Source organism: Siniperca chuatsi, linkage group LG4 (genome assembly GCF_020085105.1).
Source record: "Siniperca chuatsi isolate FFG_IHB_CAS linkage group LG4, ASM2008510v1, whole genome shotgun sequence".
NCBI lineage: Eukaryota > Metazoa > Chordata > Actinopteri > Centrarchiformes > Sinipercidae > Siniperca > Siniperca chuatsi.
In genome coordinates this window covers 16,737,171-16,760,017 of record NC_058045.1, presented here as the reverse complement: position 1 = coordinate 16,760,017, position 22,847 = coordinate 16,737,171, and the positions used below count along the sequence as shown (strand labels likewise).

Genomic DNA, 22,847 nt, shown 5'->3' with positions numbered 1-22,847 from the left:
GGCGGTGGCCTAATGTCTTTTCCCTCCACTGTGTTTTTGTCCATCCTGCCACTGTAATGTATCTGAGAGTATAATGAAAACAAATAACAAAAAACAGCTACTTCACTGGAATTGAGTAATGAGAAAGTATGGGTATAAAGGATGGACTGGTGTAGTTGTAACACAAGGTAACACAAGTGGAGCAGCTCTTTCTTTCCCTCTGAAGGTTACAGAACAAGATTAAAGGAGTGTCAGTCTGCAACCTTAAATGGCTGGCAATGAATGCATCTCTGTGAAGAAAATGAGGGAGCGACTCAGAGAGAAAATGGGAGGGTGTGTGAGGGATAGATGAAGAGGAAGAACAATGGAGGGAAAAGTGAGAGAGATATTGGGGGAGTTTGGTGAGACATTTAGGAGAAGACGACAGTGTGATGATGGGTGAAGAAGCAAGTGATGGATGAGACAGAGAGAGAGGGAAACAGAAAAAGAGAGGGAGGATGGGGGAGAGCAATTGTGCTGTTCTTGACACCTCCACAGAAAACACCTTGGCAAGCTGTCAATCAGACAGGCTCGCTGGATTGATTTTCTCCTCTTTTCAATCAGCATTTCACTTTGCGTCACTCTCCTCTTTCAGAATGTGCCCTGATGCCAACGTTCTGCTTTTTTTTACATCCTATATGCTACAAGCCAGGGCCAAACGCTGACTGTCAGTTGTCCTGAAGCAGCAACATAAATTAGGTTAGAAATTAAAAATATAGTCTTGTTGATGTTACCTCTGTACAAGTAATCACAGCAAATTTAAAAACAAAAACATTACATGGGATATGTGCACCTGGGAAATACTACAATGGGACATGAAAACTGCATTGCAGCAGCTCACTAGCAGGGTGGTCTTCAGAGCATTTAGTGATAACTATATTCACAAGTAAGTAAAATGACTCTGGAGTGGGACAGTTAAAGTCTAAACACAGCCTAAAGTAGAGACAATCCTTTTAAACCACAAGATACAGTACACATATAATATACCACTAACACTTTAAAACATTTTGAGTAGTTACCAAGGAACAAGTAAGGAACAAATCAGTCGGTTTGGTGTCATTGCCTTTCCAAAAGCTCCATAGGTGAATCTATTTTTACACTGGTCCATACTCATGTTTACATTAGTGTGTGTATGCTTTGTGTATGCTTTTAGCTCTGTTTTGGTCTCCACCAGCTCCTGAGGGAAATATATGGCTCTTTAGCAGCTAGCTATTTCGCTATTTTTACTAGCTAGTTGCTAACTTTGTCTGTTAGTAGTTTCATGCTGGAAGCGTACAGTGGGATTATCAGAGCTTGTTTGGTGAAAACAGCTGCATCTGGATATGACGCGAGATATGATGAGAGCAGTGAAAGTGAACCAAAACATTAAAGTTGCAGGCCGTAAAACCAAAACAATGAACTAAAAGACGCAAACACTCTGAAACGTAGAGTTGAGGGGAACTGCAGAGTCAGATGATAATTGTCTGTGGGTTTATCAATACAAGCACCCCCTTTAACATACATGTAGTCATTTGATTATTAATGTAAAAATTTTTCTCATAGCAGCTTTGAGGAAATATCTGTAGAAACTCAGTACCTACCTGTTAGTTTGGTTGTTAAGCAAATAATCACCATCATCATCAAAATAATAACTAATATCTCTGTAATAAGTAATTCATGGGTAGTATTAGTTTTGTGCTGCTCTGTGGCGTATTCAGAGTTAATCAGGAACACACCAACTACTCTTTAAGAAAGTGGTCAGTATGCAGATTTAGAGATATTTCTCTATTTATTAATATTTATTTATAATCTAATCATTACATATTGTTTAATTAACAAAGTATCTTGAAGTCTGCTTTCAATTAACCTACTGTATGGTGCTGGATCAAGAGTTATTTAGGAACATCAACATAATACTCTATAGTACGCTGTTGCATAATATATCTTTCACAATATCATTCGCAAAATATACTGCTAAGCATTACAGTATGTTTTGCTATGACGAGGTGAGAGTCACCTGCTTTTGATAGCTTATAGCACAAGCAGATTGCATTTACAGTAAGCGCACCTGCTTTGCCTCTACAAATAAACATACAGGAGAGTAAACTTATAAATCAGAGGAAGGAAAAACAATGAGCAGAGAAACCTTTTCATTGCCATCTAAAAGGTTAACAAGCAGCCAATAAAGCCGGGAGCAAAGCCACTAGTCTCATTTTGAGAGGAACAAAAGCATGCGGTGTGTTGTCACTACACAACGGCTATACTGCATACCTAAAAGCTCTGTAAAACTTCACACAGCTGCCAATCTATCTCTCAGTCCCTCCTCTTCAAACACAAATTGTTCTAATCTTGTTTCACAGCAGGATTTCTGAGACTGGGGATTTTCTAAGGAATAATAGTCTTTTATCTTTAAATGTGTTATCTTATCATTTGAATTTATACAGATGACAGTGTTTATTGTAACAGTGAGACTCAACGCCCCTGCCGGTGTCCACTTTACACTTGTGCAGCTGACTCAGATGGTGGGCATAATTCTTGTAGTAAAAAAGTGAGCGTGGACAGTGGGGGTGTGTCTGTGAGACAGAGCCCATTGATTTCCATGCGGATGGATGAATAGATCAAATGCTTTTGCTTTTTCTCCTCAATTCCCCCAGCATCCGTGAAGGCCAAGGCCAATCAAATAGCAACCAATTGTTTTGGTTTTTCAATGAAATAGTGGGGCAAGTGGGAGCAGGTTTTATATTAATCAGGCAGACAAATGGGAGCAGACATGTGGGAGAGAAATTCTCCAGTTATTAAGAGTGAGCGGAAGGAAAAGCTGACAAAAAATAAGGGACAAAAAGCAGGAGTAAATATGAAATGACTGCACAGCACATGACAGGTGCAGGTTTTAATGTAAAGGACAACCCCCTCACATAAAAAGCTGCTTCTTCTGCTTGTATGCTAAAAAGAAAATGAAGAGTGATGCATGGAGAAAATAAATGCAAGCATTGATTTTTTTAAAAATGAAATAGAAAACAGAGAAGGTGCAAGCAGAGAAAGCGGGAAATTACTTGAGGATGAGAGATGTGCAATTTGCCCCTCTGCCAGCCGCAACAACATAATAAGGTGATAAAATCAGACAGCTTTGCTTGTTACTTCAGCAATGACATCTATCCATCATTCAGCATGCATGTTCACAGCTTACTGATGTGTCAATCACGCCATCCTTCTCACATCCCACCAGTACCAAGACTGTCCAGAAAGTGAAAAAGTGAAATCAATTATCAGTCCTTTTTTCCCCCTGAGCTCTTGACCCTGTTGCTATTTAGCATTTACCATGAATATGAAATTCTTGATGTAGATTACATGCCTGATTACAGAACTGCCGTCTTCCTTTCGCAATGTGAATAGTAGGTAGATGTAATCGGGCCCAGTGGCAAAGGGGTCCTTATTTAGTTTGTGAGTGAAGATAGCAACAGGGAAATGAAAAACCCTGTCTCATTTCCTGTCTGCTACAGCCGCTATGAGGTTTCAAAGCACAAAATGTTCCACTGGTGATACATATCGCTCAGCCCTTAGACTCCAACCGTAAACCAAACACAAAATTGCTTTTTTTCACTTTCTCTGAAGGCCACCATGAGTGTGCTGAGGAGGGCTTGTGAAGGGGCCATTATGCAAGGAGCCATGCCTTTCACAATTTCCTTTTGTCCTCAGCACGCAGGCCAGGCCTGGAAGTCTCATTCACCAGGGTCACACTGATAGCCATGACTCCAGGCCTAATTAGTCCAGAGGAAATATAGTAGCATTTATTGCATTTTATATCCTGTCTGCAACAGATACATGCTTCATAAATATTTTAAATTCAAGATACCCAGACGCCAGACGGTTATTAAAAATGAAAGGAATGGTTGACCTCCAAAAACGCCCTTTGTGCCTTACACTATGCCTGCATGAGGCCTCTCAGGTAAGAAAAGGATGAGTGGACCTAGAGGAGTCTCAGCATCATGTCAAAGATCCCTCGCTGCTCATTTTGCTCCGACAGAAACAAGTGATTGTCCTGAGCCTGCAGAGAGTCACCCGGGAGAAAGGCCAGAGCTAAGGCTGACAAGTCAGCGCCCAGTTGTGAGAGAAAACATGTTACAACATACAACAATGTCCCATTAGATCGACTCCCTGGTGTGGAAAGAGACAATGCTGAATTGTTGAATTTTAAGGCAGCCATGCTGTTCTGTATTGCAGCAGGTTGCTGGATGTCTCTTTTTATTGTGCAGGAACACACCCATGTCACAGTTGTCACAGTCATTTAATTTCCCCTGAATGACAGTATTAAATGATTGAGAGTCATGGGGAAAAAATGTTATCAATAGGAGAATGTGAGAAATGTGCTGTATTTAAAACATATTTCCAAGAAACTGCAGAGAAGCACATACATTATTTTGTCCACAAAAGACACTGAATGTGCTGTTACATAAAGCTGTATTGAAGAGTCTCTAATGATCGCCAGCTGATGCCTCCATTCCAATAGTTTCTGGTTAATGTGAATTAACACAAAGTCTGTCTATGTGACTATACTCCAGTTTATGGTTTAAAGTGGGTGTGAGGGAGGCGATTACAGCGAGCCAGAAGTTGGTGTTGTGAACCTAATTCAATTCTCTGATGGGAGCTGTCTACTTTATTACCTCAGTATATTACCTGCTCTCACCCTTTTCCTCTAACATTCAATCTGGGTTTCTATATAGGTGTTATCTCACTGTGGCACAATAGCAACAGGGATAGTTACTGGATTCTGTGGGGATGTAACAACAATATGTACTCCAAACAGATGAGAGCACCCAAATTAAAGCAGCAATATTCTTTTTTTCTTGTTTGTTTGTTTGTTCCACTGTGTGGACCTTTGACAATGTTTTCAGTTGATTGCAAGCAGAAAACCTTAAGTTCCGTTGCAGAATTTTCTGTCTCTAACCCTCCCTAAAGTGTCTCTATTACATTAAGAGTGAGTAGGTTTTGTGTGTGTGTGTGTGTGTGTGTGTGTGTGTGTGTGTGTGTGTGTGTGTGTGTTAGAGCTTTTGGTCAGACCTGGATTACGATGGCTTCATGCACACACACATACGTAAGCAGCCGCACACACCTCCAGTGTCACTGTCTTTCCTTCTGTCACTAAGCTCTTCAAGATGGAAAGAGTTAAACAAATCAGTGTCAAGGGCAGATAAGACATTGCTTGATCAATGTTGGTTATTGTAATAACTTTAACAAAACTGTCATTACATGTGTTACATACAGTGTGATGCTTTTAAAACCTAAATTTAAAAGTAAAAGTCAGGTTTCATCTCAGGACTTCTTTGAATCCTGTTCTGCAGTGCCGCTTTCCAGTGAGCCATCTGATGCATTTATATTCCACTGACTTTTCAATCCACTGGTGGACTGATATTTGTAAATCTAAAAAAAATCACAGACTGTTTTGTATGATAATTTGTGTGCTTTTTAGCCATGCTAGTGGCGTGTCTCTGAGGATGGCAATGCTGGTCTGATATCAAGTGTACTGATTCTGAGTCTACAGTCATGCATGGCTGCACAAGGTTAAGAAAAGGTTGTGTCATATGTCACTGCAACGACTGCTGTCTAATCTCCTTTGATCCACATTAATGACCAAACCTTATGCTTTATATGTAAAGGTCAAGTTCATTAGACATAATACAAGCTGCAATAAAAACTCAAGTTCATAGCTCATTAAAATATAAATCATCTGGCAAGAGCGAGAAATAGCTTTTTTTTACCACCTAGAAAGTGCTGAATAAAATCACTACAGACAGTGACTTGAACTTGAAATACCCTCCCTCTGTTGCTTTTCTGCTGTCTCCCTACTGTCCCTGTCCTTGTCAGGATTCAAGCAGGTAACGTAGAGATGAGGAGCAGTACAATCAAATTGAGTTTTCTGCAGCATACATAGAAGTATACAGTGGCAGTCTGTTTGTCCCCATAAATCCCACTGATCCACCACAAAATCCAGTCTCAACCACAGAGGGCTCTGTCTGGGGCCCAAGGCAAGCCCTGACAGGTGGTGCTGTCCTGAGTGTTGGCAAGGTGACTGTCTGCCACAAAGGGACAGTGGGGGTAACTCCTGAAAATATTGCTCTGGAGATCCAAAGCCTGCATACTGAACAACATTCCTCCCTCTGTATTTCTCTTCCTCTCTCTGTGTATTAATACACTGACTTGATGCCTTACATGTTTATATAACCGCATCATTACGTTCCAATATGAATCAGAGCTGCCTGCTCTAAAAGATATATGTATGTTCACATACATATCAACAAGAGAAAAAGGACGTATCCGTGAATCACAGCCACCACAGTCCATTTATCTAAAGCTTTGAGTAACATGACAGGCCAGTAATGTCCATTGTGACATTAATGCAAAGCTCACTTGTGCCAGTAGGGCTTCTCCTCTATCTTCAAAGCTATGAAATGTACTTACTATTGCAGCTATTTTAGACCAAATGCTTGGTTGTCTTCCTCTGTTTGTCTAAGAAGTGAAAGCAAAGCCGAAGTTTCGCCTTAACAGACTCTCACACATCGAGCGTAGAGCTTCCTGCTCTCTTCCTCAGTCCTTACTGCCGAATGCTAACACATGTATAGGGAGTGTGTATGTGTGTCCAGGCCATGTGTCTGTATTTGTTTGTGTGTTCAGTGTTGCAGACATTTGGTGGTCTGTGTGCAGCCGCCACCATAGCTCATTAGTGCAGTGGGACCATTGGATGCAGCTGAGTGCCTCAGATGTGGTAACAGTGACACCCACAGGAGGAGAAATATACCTACCTTCCTGTCAGACGGAAACTAATTCCCACTACCTTCATTGATTATACCCTGGGTGCAAGCAGCTCATGGAGGCATATTGGGCAAAGGTAAAATTATAAAATATTAATGGCACCAATTTTTTTTTATCCCTATCTTAAATAGGCCAGGAGAAAACTTTCTCAGCAAGAGTATTACAAATGACATGATATGCTTTGACCACTGGCTGTGTGCTCCACAGTACTGTTTGTCCCTTACTGTAGTCTGTCTCTCTCTGCACAAAGCAAATCTCTTCTTTCATTTGGCATCGGGGTCTCTCTCGAAGAGAAAAATCTCACAGGATGATTCTGGTGATCTCTGTGATCATTTTACATCTGACACATTATCTTGGGAACTATAAAAAAGATCATCAGCAATAAAATATTTTTGGCTTTCTGGGGACAAGTAGAACTGCAGTATATGAGAAGTGTGTTTACTAACGTAAGCTGGAGCTCAAGGCTGTAAACATGGTAAGGCATAATCCTGAAAAGCAGGAGACTCTGTGATTGGTCCAAAGAAGAAAAAACTTTTGCTTCTATGTGCTCTGTACTCAGCAGATATATGAGCCTTTTGATTATTTTAATGTACACATCAGACCTGATTAACTGAGACATCAACTTCCTTTAATCAAAACACATATGATACAATATCTTTATGATTTGTCTTTTGACCAAGGTTAAGATGTTACTGATGTTTTCGTACTGATGTCACTTTATTCTCTAAAGAATCAGAAATACTTTATTGATCCCTGAAGGGAAACTCTTTTGTTACAGCTGCTCACTATCACGTCAGTGCACACAGGAATAGAGGTTCTAAGCAAAGAAGACAGTAGATCAGTTCTGGAGCCAGAAATTATAGACATGTAAACTTTAATTGAACAAACAAAGTACATATACTCAAATAGTATACTTTAGATACAACTGTGAGGTACTTGTACAATACAAGTATTTCTATTTTATGCTAGTTTATACTTGTACTTCACTATATTTCAGTGGGAAATAATGTACTTTTTACTCTATTACATTTATTTGACAGCTACTTACCTTGCATATTAAAAGCTATATTAACAATATAAAAATGATGCATTGATTAAGAGTAAACTAGTATGTTAAATATTTGAAACTAGTTTCACCTCAAATGGCTACAATGTTTAAATGCCTTTTGCACATTAATACATCAGTAACAATATAATAATGTACCACTAAGTGTGCAGTCTGCTGCATAATGAGCACGTTTGATATTTTGTGTACATTTTGATGACAATACTTGTTACTTGTACTTAAAATTAAATTAAATTAAGTAAAATTAAGTAAAATTTTCAGTGCAAGACTTTTACTTATAATGGAGTATTTTTGAACAAGGTATTGCTATTTATGCTATTAAATGAGCTGAATACTCTCACATCAACAAAGGATCTGGGATAGGATTAAGCACATAACAGCAAAGAGAAGATGAAGTAAAATGAATGATCTGTCACTCTGGTTTCTATCTGCCCATGAAATGGACAAATTACCCTCCATCCAGGCCTGAAATAACACCAGTCAGGTAACGAACAGTCACCTCTTCTGTCCTCAGAGTACACATTTAGGTTCTGTATGTCATCAAACACATCACTTTCTTACCTATACCATGATCCTCATCAATTACCCATCTGGCTAAGCTAAAAGTTATTTTGTTGTGAATGTCCTGTGAATGCCAAATGTTGCCTGTACAATTTCAGCGTGCTCTCCAGCTGCTGTCTGCTTGGCACTACATTGAGCTTAACTGGCTAAATGGCCGTGTTGTTTGTTGAATCAGGGTGGTAAATATAGTATTGCAACAAGCCAATGCCCAGTGTGTCTCAGTGTTAGCTGCTGTGCTTTTTAGAAAAACATTCCAGCAGTTTCAGCTCATCATAGAAATGGTGCTAATTATAGCCAAACCCTGCTAGATTGCCAGAAAATTGTAGTGTAAAGAATGTTGATTATTTTTCATGTGTATGGTGCATCTGTTTTGCTATTGTCTTACATAGTTGTGCTGTTCTAGTGCAACTTTATATTATCATTTTCTTGTGTTTAAAAATGCTTGTGTGGGTATGGGTCAATTTTATATTGAGTGAATCAGATTCTGAACAGTAACGGTACAAAGAGTACTAAACTGTGAACAGCTGCTCCAGATGGAGGCCCTATGTCTGTGTTCTGTTTGATTTGCTCTCTCTCAGCCTTATCACCTGGGTGTTACTGTTGGTGCCCCACTAACAGTGCACCTGCAAACAGCAGTGGGGGCAGGCAGGGGCTGGGGGTACCCTTTTATCTCAATACTCATCTCTCCTGTTGGGGGAGCACCAACTGAAAGGCTGTGGTCATGGCCCTTACTTCTTTGCCACCACAGGCAGCGGCACCACCTGGGGGGTGGGAGCCTGTGCTTTAGTGCTGCAGGACCCCTGTAGCACTAAAGCACATTCATCTGTGTAGAGTCACTTTCTCACCCATTCAAACAAAAACAGGGGCATTCTAATGCACAAATCAGAATATCTTGTAAATTAAGGCGAGACACCCCAGGTGAATAGAGTAAAACATTTAACTAATAGATATCACCATGAAACTTCCCCAGTTGAATTCTAACATTTACACAGTTATTTTTTGAATTACAAGTTTTCTGACATGTTATGTTTAAATATGCAAATGAGACATTTTCTACTTAAATATGCACTAATTTGCATACATTTCCAGAACAGAAATCTGAACAGTGGATAAAGCCAGGTTCAAAATTCTTGTTTCAATTTGTTGACATATTAGAGTCAAAGGTTTTTAAAGAGGGAATGTTTGATATCTTTTCATCACTCCATAAATCAGAAAAAATAACTGTCAATAGCCATAAAAAATACATTTTTTTAGGAATAAAATGTTACATAAATCAGGCAATGAATGATATATCAACAAACCCATCTGTAAAACCCTTCAAAATATAGATTGGACAACTTCTGTTGTATGTAAGTACTACGTGCTATGTGGAGATTTCTGGCTCAGAGAATGAGAAAACGGCCTTTAAAGATATGTAATGTAAAATTCCATACATTTTTTGGTTGGAAACCACTATTTACAGACACAATGTCTAATCAATCAATCAGTATATACTGCATATAAGTATACTATATATGTAATATATCTCTTATATATGCCTACCTCCTATACCCTTAGGAGAAATCTACAGACGCAAATAGACAAAGTGTAGTAAAATAAACACCTAAATTTGTACTCTGGATGTTTTCTTTCCACTAGTCTGAAAGAAGACATGGAAGTAAAATAGCCCAAAATCTCAAAATTGGCCAGTGCATGAAAGAACAATGTTTTTGCCTGCTGTGTCGGGTCTTAAATTGCATCTTCCTCAATAAAATGTGCTGCTTTTAATTAAAAAAAGACAGTTCATTGGGAGTATGAATTCATAGCAGCAGATATGTAGATGATCTTCAGCAAGTGTCTTTGTCTAATTCAAATGTGAGTCACACATGGATAATATACTCAATCATAATACATAATTTTGCCAAAGAAATGTCTGAGATTTTTTTTCTGCTGCTCCGAAAGTTTAACATAACCCTGAAAAGGTCTTGTCCTTTTGGTCTCTCTCCACTGTGCCATCCACCAATTAAATGTGAGGTGACAGGAACAGACATCAAATATGCATTGCTTCAGACTGAGTATGCAAATGTGAACACATTCTTCTTAATGTTTTGAAGTAAAGTAAACCAACATGCGTGCTGGAAAAATGTGTTCCGATTTTCTGCAGTATGAACTCTAGCTAAATCATGTCAAGCATGCGTAGTTTCTCTTTCTAGCACAAACATTGCATTTATTTTCCCTTCTTCTCCGCTCAACAACACATATACATACTGTACAGGCAAACACACTTCCAGGTACATAAGAGTAGAGCATAAGAGAGTGATACATAAAACTGATGACACAGTACAGAGAGCCTTTGCAACCTATAGCCAGCTAGGAGAACAAAACTGAAGCATTCAAAATAACAATAGTGCTAAAAATGTCACTGCAAAGTCATATCATTAAGGAGGCACTAACACACATATCTAACCTACATTAAATTAGCTAACACATACTATTTTCCATTACCTCCCAGGTTTACAGCCTTTGTAAGGCATTTCTTTCTATAGAAAAACACAGAGACAGACTGTAGAGACATGAACTTAATTACAGTACTGCATGTTCACCCAGTGGGCTACAAACACTGAAAAGCTAACACCTTCCCCCTTAACCACACACACACACACTCCCGTTCCCTCCTGCACACACTTTATTAAAGGACTGTTTTACCCAAATTTCTAATGTATTTAATCTGCATTTAGATTCACTGACCTAAAACTGATTCATTTACCAAATATCCCCAAAATTCAAGAAAAGGTTGTTCACATGTCTGCATATCTCTCATGGAGGGGTAGTGGCATTTTTTATTCAAAACAGTCATCCATCTAGACGTGTCTGTCTTGATCCTGAAGGAATGATTGAAGGACAATTTGAAAATGATCTTTACTTTTTTCTTGTTTCCTTTCTTAATTTCTGTTTCACATCAATGTATAAGTACTTACTTGCTATTTTTTCTTGCCTTGTTTTCCTCAGTAAAGGCCTGGTCACAGTGGCACAGCAAAATTAAATCACACGCCTTTACAAAATATTTGGTTATGGTTTGTATGGAAGAGGAAAAAAGTTCTCCAAGCTAACGACCTTGCTAGCTGCTTACTAAATGTCAGTTAGTAAGCTTGTTAGCTCAGCCACTAACGGGACAATAGGTTCACACTGTTTATTCAAAAGACATATTTGTACAATTGACTCCTGTCTCCTAACCGTCTGCAAACCATTCCTCTTTTGTGGAGCAGTTTATACTCTATGGGAAGATTAAATAAAAGTGGATAGTGCAACACAGCTAATAAGCTACGATAGCTTCCTCCATTTGGACTCTCCGGCTCTCCATTCCCTCAAAGGTCAGCACTGGTTTGCTAATGGTCAACCCTGCAAATTCCTGGTGTCAAAATTCACCAAACTTGAACTCAACCGAAAAAAACAGCACAAATTTACTTTGCCCCTGTGAACAAATCCACTAATCGCAGCAGTTCCATTGGAATTAATTTTGGTATGAAATCTCGCCGTTTTATATACTGGTGTGACCAGGCCTTATATCTTTTCCAAACGTTATTCTCAAAAGTTGACATAGTTATGCAATATGGTGTGACTGAGATTTGACAGACAGATGGTGAGTGAGAACATAACTGCAGTGACCATTAGGTCAGTTGGTTGTCATTTATTTTCAATGGGAATGCGTGGACAGAAAAGTGACCGGGAAGCATAGTAAAGCCAAGGCTGGAATCACATTATGTATAATAAACACATGTAAACTTGAAATTTAAAATGCTATGTTTCTTTATTGTGGTGCATTCATGTGAAGTCAGCATCAACATTATGCAAGATTTTTGCCGAAACTCTTCCTCAACAACATTATGTAGACATCAAACTTAGTTAAAGCAGTAAACAGACAAATGTTGTATTTTACAGCTACTTTATCATCATTATCATCATCATTTCATCATAAGCTTTTGTGGCTGACAGGTTTCATTATTGCTTTCAGTTGTGCTGTGACATTTTGTCTCTGTCCTCAGGCCCCTGGCAGTGAGGGTCAGTTACAGCTGTGTCAGGTGACAGAAGCAGGTGATTCGGTGCAACATCATCCTCACCTTCCTGGTAGGACACCACCAACTAGAACATAATAGAATGACAAACAAAGGACAAGTAACAGTTTTTTTCCCTTTTCTCTTACTTGACAGGACACATGAAAGCATTATGGGTACATAATGTGAGCACAGAAATGTAAATGCTTTCACCTCAAGTCACTCCAGATATGTAGACATAGTAATGAATGTCAGCACCAGAGGACACTTAATTACATTCAGACAGGCACATGGTGAGATGTGGAAAGACAAAACCATTAAGTCCTTTTCCAGCCTTTCCCATCCTCATGTTAGATGCTCCACTGGCTCGGCCTGATTTGGAATGACAGCTTCCCTTACCTGCACAGCAAATCTGTTGTATTCCTTAAGATTAAAATAAGTACAGCATCACACTGCAAATGATTATCTCATTGGCTTTGTTTTGTGCAATCATCAAATGCAATTCAGGAGTGTGACAATCAAATTAGTTGAAATAAGAGCTGACTCGCTGTTCAATTAAAATCAGGCTCCAGTTGTTTCAGAAAGGGTTGCTTGTCAATGTAATTGAATTGTATCACCAGGAAATCATGCATGGAAATGATAATTTTGCAAAGTAATTATTTTACCTTCTCAAATTCTCATCTAGTGGATGTTGCAAGCAGTACGTTTTATAAGCTTTAAGAATGGAAAGTGGCAGAGTGCTGGCAGGGTCTGCCAAACACAACACTTTTGTTTGAAGCAATCTGTCTCTCAGCTCCACCCACAGCCCAAGCAAACAGCACTGTCTCGCTAAGAGGAAACACAGGCTTCAGCCAGTCTGGCTGCATGGAGAGAGAATTCCATCAGAATGAAAGGCCTTATTAGTTGTGTCAAATACTGATATTCACCATGGCAAAGTGCACAGAATACAGATAGCATTACAGGAGCATACAGCAGGCCATATCAACAGCTCAAGGGAAAGGGCCCCAGACAATAATTTGACGGATGGTGTGATGGCAGGCATTTGAAAGGCATCACAGATGACGTCTAATCTGTATTAAAAGACCTGGACTGGGTGTAATCACCTCTCTGTCACTGTGCTAATGGAATCCAAAGGCAGATAACACACAAGAGATAGAAGAGAGCAAGGAGGGTCAAAAACAGTGCAACACACCAAAAAGCAAAAAAACACAAAAAATACTGATAATAGCAGGCAGACAAAAACATCACGAAGGCCAAGACAGAGCAGACTGTTAGGCAGAAGGCAACTGTCAAAGACAGGCTAGGGTATACGATTATGTACTCCCCTGTGTTCATAAAAGGGAATTTCAATCAATTTGAAGGAGCCAACACTATTAAATGTTGACACTCTCCTCCTCCTGCTTTCCTGCTAACCCTTCCTACTCCTCGGTTTGGCAATCACAGACATGATGTTGATCATAATTAAACAGCCAGCCCCTCTTTCTTTTTTGACTCGTTTGTGCCATTAATTAGGCTGCCAAGATTTTCCTATCCACAAGTTAAATTCTACTGCTGAAAGACGTCACCAGTAGCTTAATTAATGCCCTGTTTAAAAACGCCTGTTGTTTCAATCTGAAAAGGGCGCCTACAGGACAAAAAGGGCCCTTCTTGTCTTATTGTGTAAGAACATTTCCTTTCAGTCAGGGGTGGTGGTCCCCATTTTAAGAGGTACTTGAGCTGCAGAACGTCTCTTCATAATCAGCATGGCATATTAAACATAACCAGTTTTACTAATTAAGTCATTAAATAAGCTCATTAGCAAGTTTAGAAAATACAGCACAGTATCGACTACATATGTTTGATGACAGGTGTAAAACACCTTTGACAGTAATTGTAATCAGTGGGCAGTGTGAGCAGGACTGCACCATCTTTTGGACATTTTTAACTTTTAGAGAGCAGTGTGGCAATAACTTGGAATAAATACTTTTATAGTTTTAAATATGTTCTTATGTGTAGTGTTTATTTACTCTTGAAGGTGATATTGCCTGGGAATTTGAAGAGACTGTTTCTAAAACACTTCACCAGCTTTGGCCTTCTTTCTGTGAGTTTTTTTGACAAGTTATGGTAGAGGGGATCAATCGATTGGCCGCCAGTTAGGTTTTAGCAGTAATGCAGTAATGCACCACAAAGGTCAGGAGAAAGAGCACAAAGCACAGTTTTCCATCAGCATTGCTAACCTGTGAATGAGATACACAAAGCTGAAATATGGTTGCTTTGCAAGGTGGCCTGCCTTAGTGATTTGTGACAGACTGAGGAGCTCAATGAGGAGGTGGACCAGCAACTGCTTACTGGGAGGAGACCCAGGAAACACATAAGTACATCTCCCTGCTAGAACACCTGGAGATCCCCAGAAAGCACCAGAGGAATTTAGTGGGGAAAAGGACATTTGGGCTGCTGTGCTTAAATTGATGGATGGATAGATGCATGGGTGGATTGTGTCATGATAAGCTCAGTGTATGTGCACCTTTTCACCTTGAAGTATGAAGTGTATTGTTAGTCTCCCTTGTCACTCCTCTTGATGAGCTGTCTACCTTTAAAATGGCTTCCGGGCTGCTGCATCCACAGAGCAAGAAGCAGAGATGAGCACAGACACAGACAACACAATAACTAATGCTGATGTTTATTTTGTTTTTCTGTTCTTTAAAATTTTACAGCTTTCCATCATTTATGTGACTTATCAGCACTTAATAACTACAACTAAGCTCAGTGCTCATCACACCCACAGCAAAACACCCCAAACATGTCCTAAACATCACAGACAAGACCATTTCTGGCATGCACGCTATGTGAGCCCCCTCTAGACTGTACTGTTATTTTAATAATTTAAGATTTTCATGAACCAGACCAGATAATCAGCTCTTGACATGTTTTAGTCAGGTAGCTACAAGGAACTTACACATACAGTGTCAGGAAGGAAGGACAAGTGTCATACTGAGCACACTCTGACATGTGTCGGAGTATCATGGGGCGTCCCTCACTCAGCACTGGCTGCCATCCACCATGTCACACTAAATGGAAAATGATTGTTCTTAAAGCGTATTTTCATTCTCAACACACCACCTATGTAACCACACATCCATGTCTGTCACCATGAGCCATTATTGGGATGATATAGTCTAGATAGATACTTAGACACCCACACACAGAATCGTATTTCACTATATATTAATTTTGCCCATTTATTTGGTATTTGTTGTTGTTTCAATGTCAAAAAGTTGCTTAAGTAAAGAGTGTGCGCCCCATGTACCAAGGCTGAGTTCTTACTGCTGCATGGCATCCCCTCTCCCCCCCTTTCCTGTCTATCTTCGGCTGCACTATCAAATAAAAAAAGGGGGAAAAAAGCCCAAAAAATATTAATTGAAAAAAAAAAGGAAAAAGTGTGCAGTGCTTGAGGAATTGTACGGGTACACGTGCTTGTTATAAGTTATTGAAATAAAACATAACTCCTACAACTTGGCCCAAATCTCCCCAAATAATCCAGACAGGCTGATTCATACAGATGCCAAATGCTGAGCAGTCATTGATCGCGTGGTAAAGGCAATTACAGGCCGCTCAGTGTCAAAGAGACACAGCCACTTTCCAGAATGCCTCCTTTCACTGTGATTTTACACTTACGGCAGCATATTTATAATTACACATGCTAATCAAGGTGGGAGTTCACAGTAAGCGATTCCATTATGTCAGCATCTCTGAGTGGCAACAGAGAGTAAACAGCCAAATCACTTCTGTACCATTTGGCAGAGATTTTACAGAGACCCCCACCCCTTCACAATCCTTCCCTCAACATCAAATCACACACATGCGGTTGATTGAGCAGGTCTACATTGTACAGAACATGTATGAGCTAAACACATTCACAATAAACGAATATTGCCAGGCTTTTAAGTCTGTGATTAAGGTTAGAGCTTTGTTATGGAAGGTGTACTGAGAATAAAAAGTGAGTAGAGCTGTACCTTCAACACTAACAGTAGGACAGCTACGCAATCTGCATGTTGATAATGCATATGGTAATACAGACTATTTAAAAGGAAATGACCTCCTTAATCACACACATAATATGCATTAAATATTATCTATATCCTACTAAATTAAAGGTTGAAAGTGCCTTTCAAAGGCTTACTGAGGAACTGTTGCGTATACATTCATGGATTAAGAAATATTTGACTTTTATTGAGTTTTCCATTTTATTGGTACAAATTGTTAAAACTCTGTGTTTACTGTCAGAGCCTCGATTAAAAAAAACATTCTACGTGAAATAGCATTGTGGCCGCCTCAAAGCCTCATATCAATATATATCATGGCAAAATTCTACCTCTCTAATTCCAGCATAATCAGAAAAAAATAGGATAAACTGATATTAATGAAGATCCATACGCACAATTAAACAACCTTATTTTCAAATAAGAATGTCATTACCATGCTCTTCTCAAAGAACACCTGCCTTAATATGCTAATCTGAATTCTAACAAGACAGAGGGAAAAGTTTTTTGAGTGGAAACAGAAGATTCCTCAAAGGTGAGCTACAGTTAAAAACTCAATAACTGTTGGTGCCTGAAGTGAAACTCTTTAACTGACTAAACCATACCAAGACTAAGAGACACTAAGAGTCAACAGCCACACTAGCAGCTCTATTAGGCTGCACGTAAGCACAGCTGTGCTTTGAGCTAACAAGTCAGCATTCTAACATGTTTGCTATGACAATGCTAACACGCTGATGTTAAGCAGGTATAATATCTACAACTGATATGAAGTTTCAGAGGACTGCTATTTTTTCGCTGCCATGGAGGTTTACCAACCTGCCCAAGAACACTAAACTGATTGTCACCATCTAATTGTTGCCAGCTATGTTTAGCATGTTAGCATGCTAGCATTAGCACTACAAAGTACAGCTGAGGCTGATAGGACTGTCATTAGTTTTGCATTTGGTGTTAAACCACAGTTTCATTAACATTTTGACCTAATGGTAGCGTCAGATGAAACGTTACAAGATCACCAAAGTTATTACAATTTATCTTGTGGGGACCATGATTGTCTGTAATAAAATTTCATGGCAATCCATCCATTTGTAGTTGTGTCTCTGGTGAATGCAGGTCCAACATTCACTTTCCTTTTAGCTCTGTTTTGGTCTCCACCAACTATTTAGGGGAATATGGAGCTCTCTAGCCACACCATGCTCCACTATGTTCACCAGCTAATTGCTTACATTGTCCATCTGCATTTGGTGTTGGGTAAGAGGTGAACAGTGGGTTTATCTGAGCTTTTTCACTGAAAACACCCAACAAAACAAGGTTGATGAGAGCAGTGAGACTGAACCAAAACATTAAAGTTGTGTGCCATGAAACTTAAACAATGAGCTGAAAGATGCTAAAATGCTCCATAGAGCCGGGGTTGAACAGCGAAGTTGGGTGATAATTCTCTGTGGGACACCTTTCACATTACACATAGTCATGTGGATCATTTGATCCATTGTTAAAAGAAAAATATTGATTTGTACATATATATACATAAATGCAGAATATATCTGAATTAAATTGAAATTATTTGCTTAATACATAGCAGCTATATTGTACCTTGTAAATAATACCTGGTGCAAAATCAGGACCTCCAGCCTGGCCTCCAGCACTGCAGCTCATTCCCACAGCTGCTACCTGTCAAACCAGCAGCAGCATCATTCATTACAATAAGACACTAAGTGAAAGAGATCTGTATGAGAGGAATATCTTTCATCATACTCTTATCATACAGTGTACAGTGTCTAGCAGCCCATAAAATGTATTGATGTGATCAAGTGGTGTTACTGACTAGTTGTTGCATCCAGTGTCCGATGTGTTTGGACAGTCGAGAGCCTCTCATGCTGAACTGTTTTTTGTGCTAGGGATCTTGTGCTCACTCAACTGCCTTTTAATCTTAAAATTAATCAACAGCGTGATTAATTGGAAACCAAATATGGGACCCTATCTGGGACCATCAGTTTCACTGTGCAGTTCACTGATGTATGGTATCGATTACAACAGGGAGACCTCTAATCAGAATCATGGTAAAATCAATAGCTGGCATTGCCTGAGGTCCTGTTCATGCTTCAGTGTACGCATCTGAAATAAACTCCTCTGCGCTGAAACAGTCTGGCCATTTGCTTAGACTCACTGCAATAGCGAGGACTGCGGAAATAAACTGGAGGAGACAGAGATCAAGGAGGAAAGCACTGAGACAGGTGAAGGAGAGAATTTAGAGAGGGTTATTCAACAAGGGAATTCAGTGTGATTGAAAACTGTTCTGCAGGTTTTCTTACTCAAAGCTTCAATCCATCAAGCTTCCAGGGTGCAGCGGAGGATCAACCACTGACCTCAACCTGATCCACAGGCGAGATCCAGCCACCAAGCTGTCCTGCTGTTGTCACATCCCGCTCCCTCTGTGCTCTGACCGCTCTGTTCCTCCTCTGTCTCTTGATCCCTCCATCTCCGTCGGGAGTGAGTTAAGTTGCAGGGCCACAGTCGTGAGTCTACTCACAGCATTCCCAGTTGGGAGAAGGTAGAGGCAGGGTGAGGGCAGATCTGAGTTTATCAGCTTAAAACATGGCTTTAGGTTGCCTGTTCAACATATAACAGACACAACCCATGAACTGTAACACTGTCCTGAAGACAGCTAAATGAAGCAGACCTAGAAGAGCTCAGAGGAGCCGCAGAAAGACTCCAGGGTTTCCACCAGCATCTGGTCTGGTGCCAGGATCTGAGGCATTCTGCACTCCTGGCATCCTGCCACATACCAAGGGAACCAAACCTTGCTGCTCACCTACACAGAGAGGACAACAGAGGAAAAACATATTTAGTATGGCCGAAAATCCAAGAACAATAGGAAGAAACAAGATGAAAGAAAAAGAGGGATTTGAAGCAAAGGAACATTGAGCGTGGAAGGGGCACTGTGAATTCAACAACCTTATTTCTTACAAAATGCTCTTATATCCTAGTGATTTGCTGTGCCAAATATGTTTTTGAAGAAATGTATTCTACCTGGATTGTGTTAATTGGCAGCACTTTTTCCAATCCATGAAGTCAGACAGAGGATGAGGGTTGTTTGTGGGCTTATAGGCACAGGACTTGGACACACAGTGTACTGTGTCCCACACATTAGGCTTAGACTACTAAAACACTTAAGGTTAGGCTTATATATTGAAAAAGTCAACGCATCCCATCTCGTGCTTCAAGTCAGCTTTGACTTTGACTCTAAATTTAAACCTGCCTTAATAGATTTCTTGGATTTGGGGGCAGCACAACACAACTGTGAACACTTATGAAGCTGATATGACTAACATGTAAGCAAACAGCTGCCTATTAACACACACATCCAGCAAACATGGAGAACATTAGCATTTAATTGGAGTCATATTTCTGGCCATCTAATGAATGCAAGTCCAATATTCACTCTTCTTTTAGCTCTGTTTTGGTCTCCACTAACTCCTGAGGGAAACAACAGTTTTTTTTCAACTGCTAAATGCTCCACTTTTGTCACCAGCTAGTTGCTAACCTTGTCCATCTGTTGTTTGGTGCTGGGCAAGAAGCATACATTTGTTTTATTATTTAGCTTTTTTCACTGAAAACAGCTGCCTGCTGTTACTTTAAACAAGGTTGATGAGAGTAAACATAAAAGTTGCAGGCCGTGAAACCAAAACAAAAAGTTGAAAGATGCTAAAACGCTCAGTAGACCTGAGGGGAGATCGGGTGATAATCATCTGTGGCTTTATCACTACAAGTGACTCCTTTCACATTACATGTAGTCATTTTTTCAGTTGTTAATACAAAAATATATTATATTAATATATATTGATTAGTGCCTGCTTTAACCAAGACCAAGTGCTTTGAGTTACTTAAACATAACCACATTAACATTAATGCTAGTTGCAAGTTGCCAGGAGCAAATATTATAGGAAAAAACAAATCTGTGAATGTTTTGCCACACTGTACATTCAGTTGACAGTAAACAGTCCTATATGTACATACATTCAATAAAACTATTTCCTCATAATGTTAATTAATAGCATAAACTTAGGGGCATTAGGTTTCCTACAAAATTAATTTTATACAGGATTGGGATTCAAGAAGTGGTGCAGTGTGAAAACAATGATTGTGATTGTAAAATCTGAACTGTTGTATTACAGGTCACCTATCACCAGATGATAACCACCGTACCACAGCAACATTAACCAGAGTGATGTGGAACTGCCCCACCGGCACTCAGTACCAATCACCACAAGGGGAGCAATTAGCGTAACATTAAATAGCGATAAACACAACTGCACAGTGATCGTCAGAACATCAGAGCTGTCACCTTGTCATCCGTCAAAACCACGCTTCAGGGTAGCAACAGTCAGGTAGTGATACATTACAAGGGACAGAAACAGGTGCTCCCATAGATTCTAATTACTTTGTTCTATCAATTATGTACAAATCCTTGCATGGCCTAGGGTCTGCCACACGCTGCTGTGCCTCCTATTCACTCTGCACCATCCCAGCTGTGGCTGCATAGCAGGCAGTACTTTTCAACAGTGCTTTGTGAGGATGCCTTGAGGTGACTAAAAAGGTTTATTTTTCCAAGGCTGAATTCATACGGATGGAACAGTTCTCAAAAAATAAAGAGAAAAACCCATTCTGCATATCCTACTGACATCTGAATTCATGCGTTATATCCTCTCTAGTAACAGGAGTAAATTCTTTTCTCTTCCACTCCATGTAAGCATCAGTTTAGACACACAGGTGCTCTGCTGTTTTGTGTTTTCAAGCTGTAACGGTCTTCCAGGCACTTGTGGTTTCTGCCTTTGTTTTGCACACTCCTCAAGTTTTCTCTCAGTCGCTCAGTGCACAAAAACATTATGCTAATGAGTTGGCAGACATCTGCTTTCAGCTCAGTTTTTCTCTAGGTGTTTAGGCATGTGTGTGTCACTCATATAGGGGATCTGCTTTTACCTACAGTAGGTCAAATCTTTAAAACGGAGGCATACACAAAGGAATTTCAGACTGGAAGAATGTATTCATCATTGTTGAAGAATGATGTTTTGTTTCTCCTTTCATTTACCCTCCCCTCATGAAACATAGTATGATAATGCATTAGGTTCAGTGTACTGTGTGAATTAAGGACTCATACTCCCGGTTCACAACTAATAGCCATATTTGTTCAAATGTGTATGGGTATTTTACAGTAAACTGTAAGAGCAATCTGACAGCGTTTAAAGGATCAGATTATTTTTGATGCCAAAAATAAGTCAAACCATGATGGAAAAGGAGAAGGAAAAGGCTTAATATAATGCGAGACACAAGAAAAATAAGGGGAAGGGAGACACATCAGATACAAAAATAAAGCTTTTAATTAATGCTATAGTAGCAAAGCTGAAAATGTGAATCTATGCTGCGGAAAAGTAAATACTGTACACCTATACAAAACAAGCATACTCATGACACTACGCTTGACATACTCTTTCTCATGGAGCAATGCTTGAATAAATGTTCTGTTTTCACATTTGAAGTGGTTGCCCTCAACGTATTTTCCTGAATACCAATGTAGATCAGTACATACTGTGTCATAATTAAATAAAAGGTCTGATTTTTATCCTGTAATCAGCTTTGGAAAGATTGTAGCCATGGTGAATGAACTAGAAAAATAATGTTAGTCCTCTACAAGTTAATTATCTCAGAATTTCAATTAGAAAATGGTTTGGCATGAGGAAGAAATTATTTTAGAAACCACAGTTCATTAATTAAGAGATTTTAAGGAATTTCAGATGTTCAATTTCCAAATGAACGCTGAAAGCATATTAATAAATCTTAAGTTTAACTAAATGCAATTAAATGGCTGTTTGCATCTGCATCAGTTAATATAACAATTAAGATAAGATGGTTGAATAGGGGGATTTTTCCAGACATTGCTATTTTTCTTTTGTCTCAAAATAGTTTTGTCTTTGATGAATGTATGCATATTTTTTTCCAGAAATAACTATAACAAAACTATCAAACTATAACAATTAAGTTTGTCTGGGAGACTTTATAGCATGGGGAGCACACACACAGTGGCTTTCTATGTATTTGTGTCTACTTTCTAACCTCCTGACAAACAACTCACATCAGAGGTGTGTCATTCAAAAGATTTTGTCATCATGCATTTCCTCCACAATGTAGGTCATGTTGGTTGTTATCTGGACTGTTCTGAACATCAGTTTAAATTATTTACTGTATCACTTAATTGAAGCCAGTTGTAAATGCGTATAACACAATTTATTAATTAAATGTAAAAATGCAATCTCTTAAAAGAAAGCAATGTGGTAAAGCAGAGCAAAGCTGTGTGTCCCTTTTTTCTTTTTT

The 22,847-nt window shown here is 39.3% G+C and overlaps 1 protein-coding gene across 1 annotated transcript in view; it reads left to right on the top strand.

Moving 5' to 3' along the window:
- The window catches only part of rag2 (recombination activating gene 2), a 61,735-nt gene that overhangs the window by 35,433 nt on the left and 3,455 nt on the right, over positions 1-22,847 (top strand). The gene's annotated exons all lie outside the window — the stretch shown is intronic.